The 14,823-nt window shown below is 54.2% G+C and overlaps 1 protein-coding gene across 1 annotated transcript in view; it reads right to left on the reverse strand.

Moving 5' to 3' along the window:
* The window catches only part of MGAT5B (alpha-1,6-mannosylglycoprotein 6-beta-N-acetylglucosaminyltransferase B), an 83,575-nt gene that overhangs the window by 16,038 nt on the left and 52,714 nt on the right, over positions 1–14,823 (reverse strand). The window lies entirely within an intron of this gene.

Genomic DNA, 14,823 nt, shown 5'->3' on the forward strand with positions numbered 1-14,823 from the left:
GGATGGGAGGCCTCAGAGGGATTTCCTGGCATCTGCGGCTGCCTTCACAGTTATGCAAAACCGATGGTGATTTTCCTGGTATCTGAGGAAGAGGCCAAGTGGAAAAGCAAAGCCAGGCCGCAAAGGAAAGGCTGGAAGAAGCCCACCTCTGCGGATCCTGAGGCGGGACTGTGGTCACCGATTCCAAGAACCCCTCCACCTCCCACGTCACGGTCTCTGGCACGCCCACCCCAGGACCTGGGACTCGAGCTTCGGTCTTCCAGCCTGTCTGGGGCGCAGGGCCCTCCATCCCCACGGCCCACAAAACTTGAACCAAACTGGGTCCTGATCCAGGAAACCCAAGAGCCAGTCGCAGGGTGTCGTCGGTAGGATAACAGCCCCCCCAAAGACGTCCACGTTGACTTCTAACAGCTTTTCCCTTCTGCCGTCCACGAAGCCAAAGGCCCGGAGCCCCTCCCGACTGCCCACACAGGTGAAGGAGGCGACTCCTGTCCCCCGGGATCGCCGGTCCGGGATCCGGTCAGACAGAGGAGCGGTGACAGCCAGCCAGAGCCCCGTGGGGGTTGCCGGAGCCTTCCCCTGCTTCTGTGTGCGCCCAGGGGGTGGCGGGAGGGCTTCCTAGGCAGGAGACGACGGGAGCAAACTGGGAGCCTTGGCATCTTGGTACTTTGGGGGAGACTGTCAGACAACGAGGGAGGCTGGACCTCGGGCAGGAGCTGGGGGTGGCGGGGTGGCCAGAGATGAGGCAGGAAATAACAGCCAGGTGCCTGGTGCCTCCCTCGGAGCTGAGACTCAATCCTGGGGCAAAGCGAACCCACCGAAGGGTTCCCCAGGCCCGGCCTGATGTTCGGACAAGAGGACGAGGGACGTGTGCACACGTCAGGTCTGAACATTTACAGACTCTAACTCGAGCTAACAAACCTTTCAATAAAATATGATCTAGTCTATTTTCCTACCTCAATGATAGGCCTTTATCACACCTCGAAGGGCAGATTCAAGTTCAGAAGTTTCAGACAGCTGTGCTGGAACGTGGTGGCACCAGGCGAGACGGCTGGGCCTTCCCCCTTTTCCTTCCCACCCCCAGCCCCACATCCCAGCTCCGTCCATGCCGCTTGTGAGACAGGCTGCATCCACCTGGGTGCCGACCACCTGTAGCACCTCGGGGTGGGCAGAGCTTCTGGAACCCCAAGCTCCAGAGCATGGTTTAGACAGGGGGCAGCGGGTGTGTCCTCTTGGTCCCATGCTGACAGCGTGGAGCCTACTTGGGATCCTCCCTCTCCCTGTCTCTCTCTGTCCCTCCCCTGCTTGCTCTCTCTCTCTCTCTCTCTCTCTTTCTTAAAATAAATAAACTTAAAAAAAAGTTTTGGACACTGAGGCACAAATAAGCTTCCCCGCTGCCGGTGTTCAGCATGACCTCTGTCACTTACTGATATGTCTGGAGGGTGTCCTGTTCTGGAAGGTGGCAGAAGCTTCACATTTGGGACCTCACAGACTTCGCCCTAGGCGTCTCTCCCTGTACCTGGTTCTGATTTGCGTCCTTCTGCTATAATTAAACTGTAAACAGAAGTTCAGTGCTCTCCAGAGTTCTGTAAGCCATTCTAGCGACTTATTAAAAATTAGGGGGTATTGGAACCCCCAAATTTGCAGCCAGCTAATCAGAAGTGAGGGTGGCCTAGGGGCCCCCAAACCTGCAGCTGGTGTCCGAAGCAAGGGCAGTCCTGCAGAAACCTGTGACATCTGGCACAACTCTGGGTAGACTCCCTGCCCCTGGGGAGGGTTTCCCCAGGGGAGGATGAGAGTGGGGGCCTTCTAAAGTTGGGGCCCAGGGAAGGGGTCCCTCTTGCCTGGGTCTAAGGGTGGTCCTGAGTCGTAAGGGGTGGATAGTTGGGGTGACTCACTGTGGGACAGCACATGGATGGGACTGGAAGGCGGCAAGCTGGTCCGGGTGGCCAGAAGGGCTCTGGGCAAGGACAGGCAGGATAGACGAGAAGGATGCTAACAAAGGCAGCATCGTGGCTCTGCTAAACCATCTCTCAGGCTAACCAGGTGTCTCGGGGCAAAGGTCACGCCCTTGACCTGAGGGCTGGCTGGGTCTCAAAGCCCAGCATCATCTTCCTCCGCAGAAGCGCACGCAGGGTGCTGCCTGTTGCCTGGGGGGCATTCGGCTGGATCGCGCGACCCACCTAGGTTTTCCCTCGCGACGACGATGCTGCTCCCAGCTCTGAACACAGAGAAAAGCGAAAATCAGATTCACCCCCCAAAAAGGATAGAATGGAGAGGGCTTATTTGCATTCTAATCATTTCTTTTTACCTTGCCTAAATGTTCCCTGTTAAACAGGAAGCACCCGCCCCTGGGGAGGGGGCATCGTAAATAGAATGCAATTCACAAAATCGTGACTCGCTCCCAGGTTTCAGGGACCCCTTCCCTACTGCACTGGTGGAGTCCACCTGGGCTCGAAAGGATTTGGAGGGGAAAGGGGGGGGCAGAGGTGGAAGCTGTTTGCGTCTGACCCATCAGACAGCGGCCCTGAGGCAGGGTCCCCAAGATGCAGACCTCGTTCCTCCTGGGTGGTCTGCAACCCTTGCAATTTCGACTATTATATTAACGGATATATATTTTTGTAGCATTTTCTATTTCTGCTCGTGAGCTTTTATTCTTTTCAGTAAAGGAGGGTTGTCAAATGCATAACAGAATGTGACTTCACATTTATAGCTGACTTGGCGGGGCTTCAGAGACGCGCTGTGCTTGCGTCAAGTTCCGGGGGTGGGGGGGGGGGGGGCGTGGTTAGTAGCAGGCACCCTGTGCCGAGGACCCCGGCATAGCGGGCACCCCCAGGCCGGGGAGAGCTGGCAGGGGCAGACCACGTGGTCCAGGCTCTTATCACCTTTCTCATTTAAATGCATTCTAAAGTTGAAGCGGGGAATCCAGGGCCATAATTTTTGGTTCAGAAAATACAGGGATGTGGGTTTTGTTTTGTTTTGTTTTGTTTTTTCCTGCCTGTTCTCTGCCTTCCCCGAGATGGACTTGTCTTGACTTCTCTTCACAGCGGGGGTCAAACTGGTGCCACACATCTAGGATCCGAGCTTTGCTCTTGTCCCTGAGGGCTCTGAGTGTCCCTTAGTTACCTGGTCACTGTGGGGCCCCATGTCCCTGCACAGCAAGGTGGCCGGTGGGTCTCTTTCCCCGCTTTCTCAGGAAGGCTGTTTGCAAAAGCCTGCCTGGTGCGTCTCGAACAGCGGTGGGTCGAGAAGATGCCTTTTCTGACCACTTGGTTGCGAACACACGTCAAAGCTTAGCCCGCACAAAGGGCGTCCCTTCCTTCCCCGGCCCCACCCAGGTTGAGAACAGTCTCTGAAGGGTCTCGGGGTCTCCCAGCCAACCCTCCGTGACCGCTGAGCCTGAAGTGCTGAGGGTAGAGTAGTGGTTTCTCTCCGAGCTTGGGCTGGGGTCTCCCGAGTGGATGTGCACCCGGCCCAGCCGGTGGGCACACGCTCTCCCTGCTCACACAGGCCCCGCTGTGAACACATACACCAGTACGTGCGATGTGACTAGCATTCTGGGGCCTGGGACGCTTTGGGGGAGCCCCATCTGCTGTGTGTCATCAGGCAACCCCTGGGGGTGCCATCCACTGGGATTCTTTTGCAAATGATGAAGGTCCGATCCTCCTCCCCGGAGCCTGGTTTCCTTGCACTGTCCTTCCTCCTGAGAGGCCCCCACGCTGGTTCCTCCTGGCTGACTGTCTGTTGGTCGGTTCCGGCTCCTACCGCAAACTTCCATCGACTGGGTGGCTTATCCACAGAATTGACTCTCAAAGTTCTGGAGGCTGGAAGTTGGAGACGAGGGTACCAGCTGGGCTGGGTTCTGGTGAGGACCGAGAGCGGGGCAGGTTGCAAAAGGCCTCTTTCTTGGGCCCTCACGACGCGGAAAGCGAGTGAGCTCTCTGGCCTCTTCTGAGGGCGCCAATCCCCTGCTGGAGAGCATGACCTAATTACTTCCCGAAGGCCCCGCCTCCAAAGAACATCACATCAGGGACATCCCAAGAGCACGTCAGATTACTCTTCCGATGCTCACCTCTGACTCAGAAGTCTGCCTCCTGGAGAACCCGACCTGTGACAGTGGGTGCCAGAAGTGGTCCCCAAACACCCACGCTAGGTTGGCATTTGGGGCTGGGTCATCTATCATCCGGTTGGCCACGCGGACCCCGGTCGTGGTAATGGATGGAGCCCAGATAGATCTTGGCACAGGGAAGAACATTTGTTAAGATTTTACCCGTGGTGAACTGGCGTAGCGGGGGGAGAGAGCACTCCGGCTGGTGTGATCCTCTGGCAGTTGATAAACACGGAGGAGACACCAGACCGGGACAGTGGCACTCTGGGAAAAGGTAGAGAGGCCCACACCTTGCTGCCAAGGGCCCGCACCGCCCCCCTCCAGACTTGAAGACAGTTTCCCTGGCGGAAACACACATCCCTTGCAGAAGCCGCCCCCGCCGCCCCTCCTGGCCCCCGAGAAGTAGGGTCAAGCTGCAGTTCAGCTCAGCGGAGGACACAGAGGACAAGGATCCCGCCCCAGAGGAACTGGGGAAGCCAGCCAGCCTGTCCCTGCGGGAGCCAGAAGAGAGCACAGGGAACTCGGTGTGGAAGGTGTGTGATCGCGTGCGCGGAACACGCAGCCGGGGAGGGAGCAATCTTCCGGGACTCGGGGAATCCGCCCCCCCCCCCCCCCCCCCCCCAGCGAGGAGCCCAGCGGACGATGCCTACACTATTGGGACCGTCCTGGAAGCACAGGAGGGCGACGCCCGTGTCACTGAGCTAGAGCCGCCACAATTCCACGCGGCCCAGGGAAGGAGGCATCCAAAGGCCAGAGACACGGGCGTGTTCCAGGAGGTACACCGAGTAAGGATGGAAAACTGCCAGGCGAGCACGATCCCCAGGGGGGCCAGGAAGAGGTTTCCCAGAGCGGGAGGCGTGGGTAAGAGGCCACCCATGTCACTAGAAGGCGCGGTGGTGACTTTTCTGTGAGCTACGGTCAGCGGTGGAAAGCGCCACGGGCCCACTGGAGTGACTGACAGCGGTGGGGTGGGGCAGAGGACCCCCGTCCTCTGCTCCCCTCCTCCCCCCTCCCCCCTCCCCAAAACAACAGAGGCCACTCGGCCTTACTTAACCCTCAGCATCCCGATGGGTGCAATTATCTCAGGGAGCGGAGAGATCACAGAGGAGCCTGACCGGTATGAGCTCCGCGGGGGCCTCGAGGCCCTCTCTATGGAAACTACAAACGCGTGCACCCTTGGACCCAGCCAGTCGCGTGTCCCACAGCTGTCCTACGTTAAGAGACCTAATCCGAAACCGGGAAACAGGCCTTCCGTTCCTGCTGGGACTTGATGTGCCTGCCACCTGCACACGAGGGTCATCTGATTATATAGACATTTGCACCTTGCTGTGACCTACTTTTTTACCATTAATTAGGGTATTTGGTGGCTCTGAAGGGCAGATAGCAACTTGTAAAAACCTGTTAACTATGCAAACGATTCTTGTCTAATAACCATTCAAATGAATTTTGTCTGGGAGAGATGCAAATGATTTTCCCGTAGAAAAGCTAGTCCCAAAGGTTACAGTTTCATTACCCTGGAGGACATTCACGGGCTTTGAACTTAACACCCCTGTCTTGCTCCAGATTTCTCCCCGAGCCTGTATGTATCCAGGCTCTTGGATTCTCTTTGAATCAGCCTGCTGGTTCCTTCGTTAATGAGTTCAAGAAGCCTTAGATACGCAATCACTTTCTATTGGTGGAAGAACCACGCTTTTCACTTTTTGAAAGTTAAACGTTGACCTCCAGCACATGGATTCACAAAGGCATTTGTGGCGTTGTTGCTTGTAAGAGACAAGCATCGGGAGCTAATGTAGATCGGTAAGGAAATGGTGACGTCAATTATGGTGCGTGGACACCATGGCAGGATACGCCGCTCTTGCAAAGGATGGAAAAACTGTGGATGTATTTACATGGGGCAATCTCTGAGATTTAACGTTAAATTAAAAAATAGCAAGGTTGCAGGACAAGGAGTATGAGACGAGCTCATCTGGGTAAAAGAAGATGATAGATGAGAGGTGCCTGGGTGGCTCAGTCGGTTAAGCATCTGACTTCGGCTCAGGTCAGGATCTCACAGTCTGTGAGTTTGAGCCCCGCATAGGGCTCTGTGCTGACAGCTCGGAGCCTGGAGCCTGCTTCAGATTCTGTGCTTGCCTCTCTCTCTGGCCCTCTTTTACTTGCTCTCTCTCTCTCTCTCTCAAAATAAATAAAAACTAAACTAAAAAAAAATTAAAAAGAAAAAAGGATTCTCTCTCCCCCACTCGCACACACTCTCTCCCTTTCTAAAATAAAAAGTAAAAGATAAAACTAAAAAATTAAGTAACTTGCTCCAATCCATGTGGCTAGAGAAAGGTGGGATCGGAATTCCAACTTTCCACCCTTTTGACTCCAAGGTCCAGCTGCTAATGGGGCTGCCGCCCCTCCAGGTCCCTGCGGGACCCTCATCCACTGGGCGATACAGCCCAGCCTTCAGAAACCAGTCAAGTCCACGCCAGGCAGCAGGGGAGATGTTCCTGAACACCCAGGCCGTGCAGCCTCAATCCCCACCCACATTTATGTTCCAGGAAAATCGTGGAGACCGGGCTCCCTCCAGGGGTCTGGGTGCCCTTGAAAGGGGTCCTTGAGGATCCCTCTGACCAATCCCGGGACAGCTGTGGGGCTGCACCTGGCTCCTTCCTCTCTTCCAGGTTATTAATTCACCTCGATTAGAGCCTCCCTCGGGGTTGGAGGAGGAAGAAGAGCTCCCCCGCAGGGGTGGGTGCCTGGCAGGGCAGGGATCCTGAGGCTAAGGCAGAGCTGTTCCCCACCGTCCCCCACCTGGTCCGGAGGAAACACCATCTGATGAGTTTCAGAGCAGTAGCTGCTGTCTATCGAAGGCCCATGGCATTCGCGCATCATCTCTACTTTTTCAATAACCGTTTCAGGTAGGGATGATCATCTCCGATCATCTGGTGAGGAAACTGAGGCTCAGAGGATAAGCCACCAGCTGGTAAGTGGCAGAGTTGGACTTTAAGCAGGGTCTGAAAGGCACACACGGCAGGGTGCCCTACACACAATGACAGGATTCCCACCCCCTGCCATTTGGCAATGGCCCTGAGGGGCAGCCAAGCCCCTGAACTCACGTGACCCTCCGCCTGGGCACTCCCAAGTGGGAGTGAGGGTTGTGACCCTCAGCAATTTTGGAGGGTGAATCCTGGGCGCCACCCCCCACACCCATTGTCTGGAGACACAGCCACATTCTTGTTGGTCAGGATTCTGGCTCAGTCCTGCCTCACCTGCCGGGCCCTGCGGGCCACCTAACCCTGTGTGGCTGCCCCAGCCAGGAGTGCAGCCTCCAGCCCTCGCAGCACCGAGCAGGGTTTCGTGCAGCATTTAATCACATTTGCAGGGCAGGGGGCCAGCAAATACAGTGTTACAGAAGGTGGACAAAACCCAAGGAGGGGGGAAAGAGTGTAATGTGAAAGGAAAGGACCAGAAAGTAATGTCCAACTTAAAAAAAATTTTTTTTTTACATTTACTCATTTTTGAGAGACAGAGAGCACACACGGGGGAGGGGCAGAGAGGAGACACAGAATCCGAAGCAGGCTCCAGGCTCCGAGCTGCCAGCACAGAGCCCATCGCAGGGCTCGAACTCACAGAGTGCGAGATCATGACCTGAGCCAAAGTCGGACGCTTCACAGACTGAGCCACCCAGGCGCCCCAGTAATGTCCAACTTTTAAAGGACTGTTCCGACAATGTTGGAGAGAACACTTTTAAAAATGTTATTATTATTATTTTTGAAAGTCTTTAATGTTTATTTATTTTTGAGAGAGATAGAGACACAGTGCAAGCAGGGGAGGGGCACACACACACACACACACTCGGAATCGGAAGCAGGCTCCAGGCTCCGAGCTGTGAGCACAGAGCCCAATGCAGGGCTTGAACTGGGAGGTCATGACCTGAGCCACCCAGGTGCCCCTATTATTATTATTTCTTTATTTTTTTTTTAATTTTTTTTTTAACATTTATTTATTTTTGAGACAGAGACAGAGCATGAACGGGGGAGGGGCAGAGAGAGAGGGAGACACAGAATCGGAAACAGGCTCCAGGCTCTGAGCAGTCAGCACAGAGCCCGACGGGGGGCTCGAACTCACATACCGCGAGATCGTGACCTGAGCCGAAGTCGGACGCTTAACCGACTGAGCCACCCAGGCGCCCCTATTATTATTTCTTTAATGTTTATTTATTTTTGAGAGAGAGAGAGAGACAGACAGAGGATCGGAAGCAGGCCAGCACAGAGCCCCGCTGGGGGCTCGAACTCATCAACCGGGAGAGATCATGACTTCAGCCAACAATCAAGAGGCAGGTACACAACCCACCGACCGAGCCACCCAGGCGCTGCAGAGAGCATTTCTGAAAAACACCTAAGCTTAGTCTCCCGCCCCCTGGCTTTCCCAGCAGACGTGTGTCCCCAGTGTCCAAAGGGGGGCGGGGGGGGGGGGCGGTCTGGGTCAGAGGTAGCACCAGGAGGGGCTGTGGGAAGGGGAGGGGCTGGAGGGAGGAGCGGGTGGGGGGAGGGGCTTCCACAAAGTCACCGGGTGGGTGGCTGGCACCAGAGAGGAGCGCCTGCCCCCAGCCGGGCTCCTTCCCACGCGCCGAGTTCATTAAATTCCACCCCCCCACCCAGTCCCCGCACGGAGGTCTATTTGACACTTTGCAGGCAAAGCAGGAGGAAGCCTCGCTTTGGGAACTTTCCATTCCCACCACCAAGGGGAGGCTCCTGCCCGACCTGGGAGGGAGAGGAGACAAGGGTGGGAGTAGGCCCGGGGCGGTGCGGTCCCCTGGCGCCTCCCCCCCTCCCCCGGCACACAGCCCTTCATGCATAAAACAGGAGGGACCTTTTTCCCAACAGCTAATCAAAAACTCCGGGCCCAGAGATTGCAAATGAAGGGCCCCCGTCAAGTCATTTCCCTTGCAAACGAAGCGACTGCTCCGGCGTTTCCTCGTTAATACCTCATCACGCGGCAGTCGACCCAGGAGCTCTGTTGCCCCGCTCGCCCCCGGGCCCCCCGCCCCCGCAGCTACTCGGCTCGTTTCCCTTGAGCTTGACGAGTCCCTAGGAAACAGATTGAGCTGGCGGCGCCTCCGATCCCTGACCCGCCACCTCCCCTCACTGAGGCCCCGGACACTGGGCTCCCGCCCCCACCCCGCGATAATTAGCAGATTTTCAAGGCGGGGGGCCCCCAAAGCCCAGCCCAGCTGGAGGGATCGGCCGTGGAGGTCAGTCTGTGTCCGGTGTCCAGCCTCTCGGAAGTCCAGGGACTGAGTCTTTGTGGTGGGGGTGGAGAGGCCCGGGCTGGGGGTTGGGGGGAGCCCGGGGGCACGCACAGCAGATCTGAAGGCAGACCCCGATGGGGGCCCTGGGGGAGGCACCACAGCTTGCAAAGCTCAGCCCCAAATAAGTCCAGAGATGAAGAGAGAACCAATTTACTCCCAGGGTGCCTCCAAGTCTCGCTGTCTGTAAAATGGGATAATGAAATTCTCTGCCTTTGCGGCTCTTGATCTGGGGGTCGTGGGTTTGAGTCCCACGTGGGGTATAAAGATTACATAAAATAAAATAAAATAAAATAACATAAAATAAAATAAAATAAATTTTAAAAATATATTCTTAGTTATCTGCCTTGTAGGGCCTTTGGGAGGGGTAAATGACTTGATCTGGGTATAGCACGTGCCTCAGGATCTGGCGCTTAGAAAGTACCTCATAAACATTAGCCATGATTTGTATTAATATTTGACCGGTGCCCTCACACACCAGCACTACTGGGGACAGCTGTCCGTCCTGTTGTAGAATCATCCAGTTAGCAGCCTCGTGTGCCGGGATAAGTTACAGAACCACTCTGTGCTTCTCATCTGTAAATACCAGGCCTATTTTGTGGGGTTAGCTAATAAGTAACAGAGCTCAAGTATTCTTAGAGGCACAATCCGGAACCAGATTCCTACGTCCAAATCCAGACACCCTGCTGTGAGTCCTTCTGCAAGCCTCTTAGCCTCTCTGTGCCTCAGTTTCTTCCCCTATAACACGACAGATGATAACAGTACCCACCTCCAAACTGTGGCTCAGTTTGGCTCAGTCGATTAAGTGTCTGACTCTTGATTTCGGCTTAGGTCGTGATCTCACGGCTTCATGGGATGGAGCCCCGCGTCAGGCTTCCGCTCTGACAGCGTGGAGCCTGCTTGGGATTCTCTCTCCTCCTTTCTCTGGCCCTCCCCCACTCTCAAAATAAATAAATACACATTAAAAAAAAAAAAAAAAAGAAGAACATCTTAAATACAGAGAACAACCTGAGGGCCGCTGGCCGGGTGTTGGGTGGGGGGATGGGCTAAATGGGGGATGGGCATTCAGGAGGGCACTTGCTGGGATGAGCTCTGGGTCTCGGATGTTAAGGGATGAATCCCTGGCTTCTACGCCTGAAACCAAGAGCACACGGTATGTTCACTAACTTGAATTTAAAAAAATAAAAAAGGAACGTAGGGTAGGTACGCAGACAGTCAGGAATACTGAAATGAATGTACAAGCTGCCCACGGGCAATAAGCCATTGCATTGTGCCAAGCAGGCAAATACTATGGATTCAGTTTGCTGCAGCCCCATCACTTTCGTTTTGGCAGAAACCCAGGCAGGAAACTTCCTGGTGAAACAGAAGGAAAAGACTCACTCGGGGGCACCCGACAGCGGCTGCCTAGCCAGGCGCAGGGGGTCCCAGGAGATGGGTTAGGGGTGCATCCTGGGCTCTCTGTGGCTGATCTGAGGTTGCAAGAGGGCGCCAAAATTAGGGACGGCCAGCTTCCTGGGCCGGTGACTGCAGATCATGGTTGGTGTCCTGGGAGGGGAGAGGCAGGAGCTTTTGATTTGCTTTGGGTCATATGTCCCCAAAAAGGCCCAGCAAGGGAGACAGGTGACTTCCCGAGGAAAATAGGGATGCTGTTACCATAGAAACAAGGCTAAGATACGGGGTCACCAGGAAGACACTGGTGTCCACTCAACAGCCCCAGGACACGAGTGCTGTGGAAATACCTACGTTTCCAACTGGGACACGGAGATTCACAGAAGGTAGGATTCAAGCTCAGGTCTGCCCTTGTTCAGAGCCCGGCTTCTTCCCCCCATGTCCCTTAGCCTTGGCCTGCAGGGAACCTGGTGGCCCCTAACATTCGGGCACGGCTGAAATCCCACCTGCTCTGCCCAGCACGGCCCACAGAGCTCTCTCCTCCCCCTGGGCTCGGGTTTCTCTGCTTCAGCACCCTTGACCCGTCTGCATCACTCATTGCCTTGTGCGTGGCCTCCTTCTCGAGCCAGGACAAGCTCTTGGAAGTCGTCTCCCAACTGAAGGGCTGGCTTTAGACCCTCCCCTCCTACCACAAGGTGGGGCTGGAGAGGGCTCACTGGGGCTGCAGCCTGTGCTCCGTAGGTGGAATTTGATCATTTACTTCCCTGGAGGATAGAACATGATGCCGCTAGTGAAAATAACATTAACCAAGGCTTTCTAAGGACAAAGTAAAATGCTTGTGATAGGCTGTTAAGGAACGCAGGGAGGGGGCGCCTGGGTGGCGCAGTCGGTTAAGCGTCCGACTTCAGCCAGGTCACGATCTCGCGGTCCGTGAGTTCGAGCCCCGCGTCAGGCTCTGGGCTGATGGCTCAGAGCCTGGAGCCTGTTTCCAATTCTGTGTCTCCCTCTCTCTCTGCCCCTCCCCAGTTCATGCTCTGTCTCTCTCTGTCCCAAAAATAAAATAAAAAATGTTGAAAAAAAAAAATTAAAAAAAAAAAAAAAAAAAAAGGAACGCAGGGAGGAAAAGCCTCCTAGGGTCTCCAGCTGGGGTCTATGCGATTCACAAGAGGAGAACAACCCAGAGTTGGTTAACATGCGGGAGCGCCCAGCGAGGAGTAACTCAAAGGGGTTGGAACTCTGGCTTCTACAGCATTTTAACAAAACAACAACAAAGCTGTAGAGAAGTGACAAGACCAAGGGCTTTGAGCTGCTAAGGGCAGTAAATTGTGGGGAAGCAAATATATGCGGAAGCCGATGGAAGACATAGGGGCTGCCTTCCACACGGTTTGTTAGCCAGACTCCTCTGGTGCCTCTCTGGGCTGGGAAGGGTCCGTGTGTCTTCCTTTCTGGTAGTGGGGCGGGGGCAACACCTTTACAAATGCTTACCCTGCGTTTAGGCAAATAGGGAGAGAGCAGAGAATTTTTCTTGTGCCTGCTTCTTCTCAGTCGCCTTCAGCTCAAAATAATCCCGACGCCAAAGTGGCATATTTTGGGGTAGCAAACGGTGCTACCCTTCGGGAAAAAGGACAAGAAACAAAACCACAGAGATGGGAGGATATCGGCTGTGGAAACATATCCGTATCTGCACAGAATACGCGGGAGAAAATATGCTGAAACTAACAGTAGAGGGAACAGTAGAGTAGGTGGTTTTTTACTTGCTTATCTGTACCGGTCTAGATTTTCCAAAGTTTCTATGTTAAGTGTTGTAGACATCTGTCATTGTGTCCCTCTGCCCAGCATCTGAGCCCTTCCTTAGTCTGGGAACATCCTAGCTTGGCAGGCATGAGCAACGCCCTGGTCGATTTCTCAGACATCCTTGTAGCTGGAACTCACACACCTGACGCAGTTCCACCAATCAGAGAAGAGACGCCCCTGCGGTTCCACCAATCAGGGAAGAGACTCCCCTTCACCTCCACCAATCAGAGAAGAGATCTCCTTCTCTGGAAGAAGCAAGACCAGTGATGGGCAGCTGTAGTGGTAATTCCAGGGCAACATCTGTTATTTGCAACCAAAAACCCTGATTAAAACAAACAAACAAACACCAAAATTTTAAAAGGAGATCTTGAAATCTAATGGCCTGTGATCAAGGAATTGCTACTTATAATCACAGCAGAGAGCAAAGGACAACGAGGAAGATCTGTGGGAGCTAGTTGGTAGGGGTGTTCATATTCTTGTTGTTGAGTTTTAAGGGTTCTTTGCATATTTTGGATCACAGTCTTTTTAAAAAAAAAAAAATTTTTAATGGTTATTTATTTTTGAGAGAGAAAGAGACAGAGTGTGAGTGGGGGGGAGGGGCAGAGAGACAGGGAGACACAGAATCCGAAGCAGGTTCCAGGCTCCGAGCTGTCAGCACGGAGCCCGGTGCAGGGCTTGAACCCATGAACCCCAAGATCATGACCTGAACCGAAGTCAGACACTCAATTGACTGAGCCACTCAGGCGCCCTGTGGGTCACAGTCCTGTATCAGATGTGCCATTTGCAAATATTTTCTCCTAATCTATGACTTGTCTTCTCATTCTCTTGACAAAGATAACGTTTTGCTAAATCAAATTAAAGCTTACTCCAAACCCTGCTTCTGAGCATGGCAAGAAGTTTGGAGTTGGTCACTTTTTGTGCCCTCTGCCTTCTCAGAGGTCACACAAGAATGGCGAAGCCCCCATCTTTATCCCCACGTGGTCCCCATGGAGATGCTCATCATCCAAGGTTCTCGTGGCCCATTCAAAGACTGGCAGCTGTATGCCTGGAGCTAAGCTTGGGTGTGGGTACTCCTTTGCCAGGGCTCCCAAGGCCAGAGCTCTGGGGACCCATCTGCACATCCTTCCCGAGAAGCTACTCTCTGCATGCCCCCAGCCCCAGAGCTGCCCACCCCTCAATAATTCGGTCTTCTGGACTCAAAAAATACTCCCCTTGCCCTTTGGTGTGGACTCCGAGTTCGAATTCTTTTCTGGGGAAAACAGATGACACATGCTGCCTGACCTAAGAGTAGTGCCTTTGTTCAAAGGGGGTTTTTCTGAGTTCGCCCAAGAGGGAGAGATCCTGGAATTCTGCCAGGAGTCTCCCCCTGGGGGAAGACTTTCCCCACTCCCAGCACTGCCCCTGGCCAGCTGAGCCACCCTGCCCTGTGCTCCCATCACACTGGGGCTGGAGCTCTTATGGTGGGGTGGGAAAGCCACTCATCTGTCCCTGTCATGGTCTGTGAGCTCCCTGAGGGCAGGATTAGGTCCTCTTCATCTCCCCAGCATCTGGATCTGGCACAGTGACGGGCACAGGTGGAGACAGTGCATTCCCCACCCCACCCCACCCCCACCCCCAGGTGAAAGTGCAAACTCCAAGTCTTGGGTTGTGCTGGAGGGTCATCGCCCTTGGGAAGCTCATAGCCTGGCTGGGCTGGGGATAGGTGCTGCGACCCTCGGCCTTTGAGTTGACCCCGCTTCCCCAGACTCCACTTTGGCAACTTTCCTCTGCCTATGCCCACCCCCGCTGGTTAGAGACTCCTTTGAGGTTCCTCTCGCATTTTCATTAATTTCTATTGAATAATTAAAACCAGGAAATTAATACTTTCAGCCTAAACCTGAATTGCAGTGTGTGCTTTTCATAATTGTAATTCTGCTGGAGCATTAAACATTCAAGTAGCCTTCCTTCTCCAGAGACAGAGGGGACAAAGCTACGTCTTGAGGGCATAACTCACAGTGCTTGGCTCTGGTTGTGCACGCAGACATTGCTTTTTAATTAATGGAAGGATGGATGGAAGGACAGAAGGAAGGATGGGTGGATGGAAGGAAGGAAGGACAGAAGGAAGGACGGGTGGATGGAAGGAAGGAAGGATGGTTGGATGGAAGGATGGATGGATGGATGGATGGATGGAAGGATGGATGGCTGGTTGGATGGAAGGATGGATGGCTGGTTGGATGGAAGGATGGATGGATGGATGGAAGGA

Source organism: Panthera uncia, chromosome E1 (assembly GCF_023721935.1).
Source record: "Panthera uncia isolate 11264 chromosome E1, Puncia_PCG_1.0, whole genome shotgun sequence".
NCBI classification, from domain to species: domain Eukaryota; kingdom Metazoa; phylum Chordata; class Mammalia; order Carnivora; family Felidae; genus Panthera; species Panthera uncia.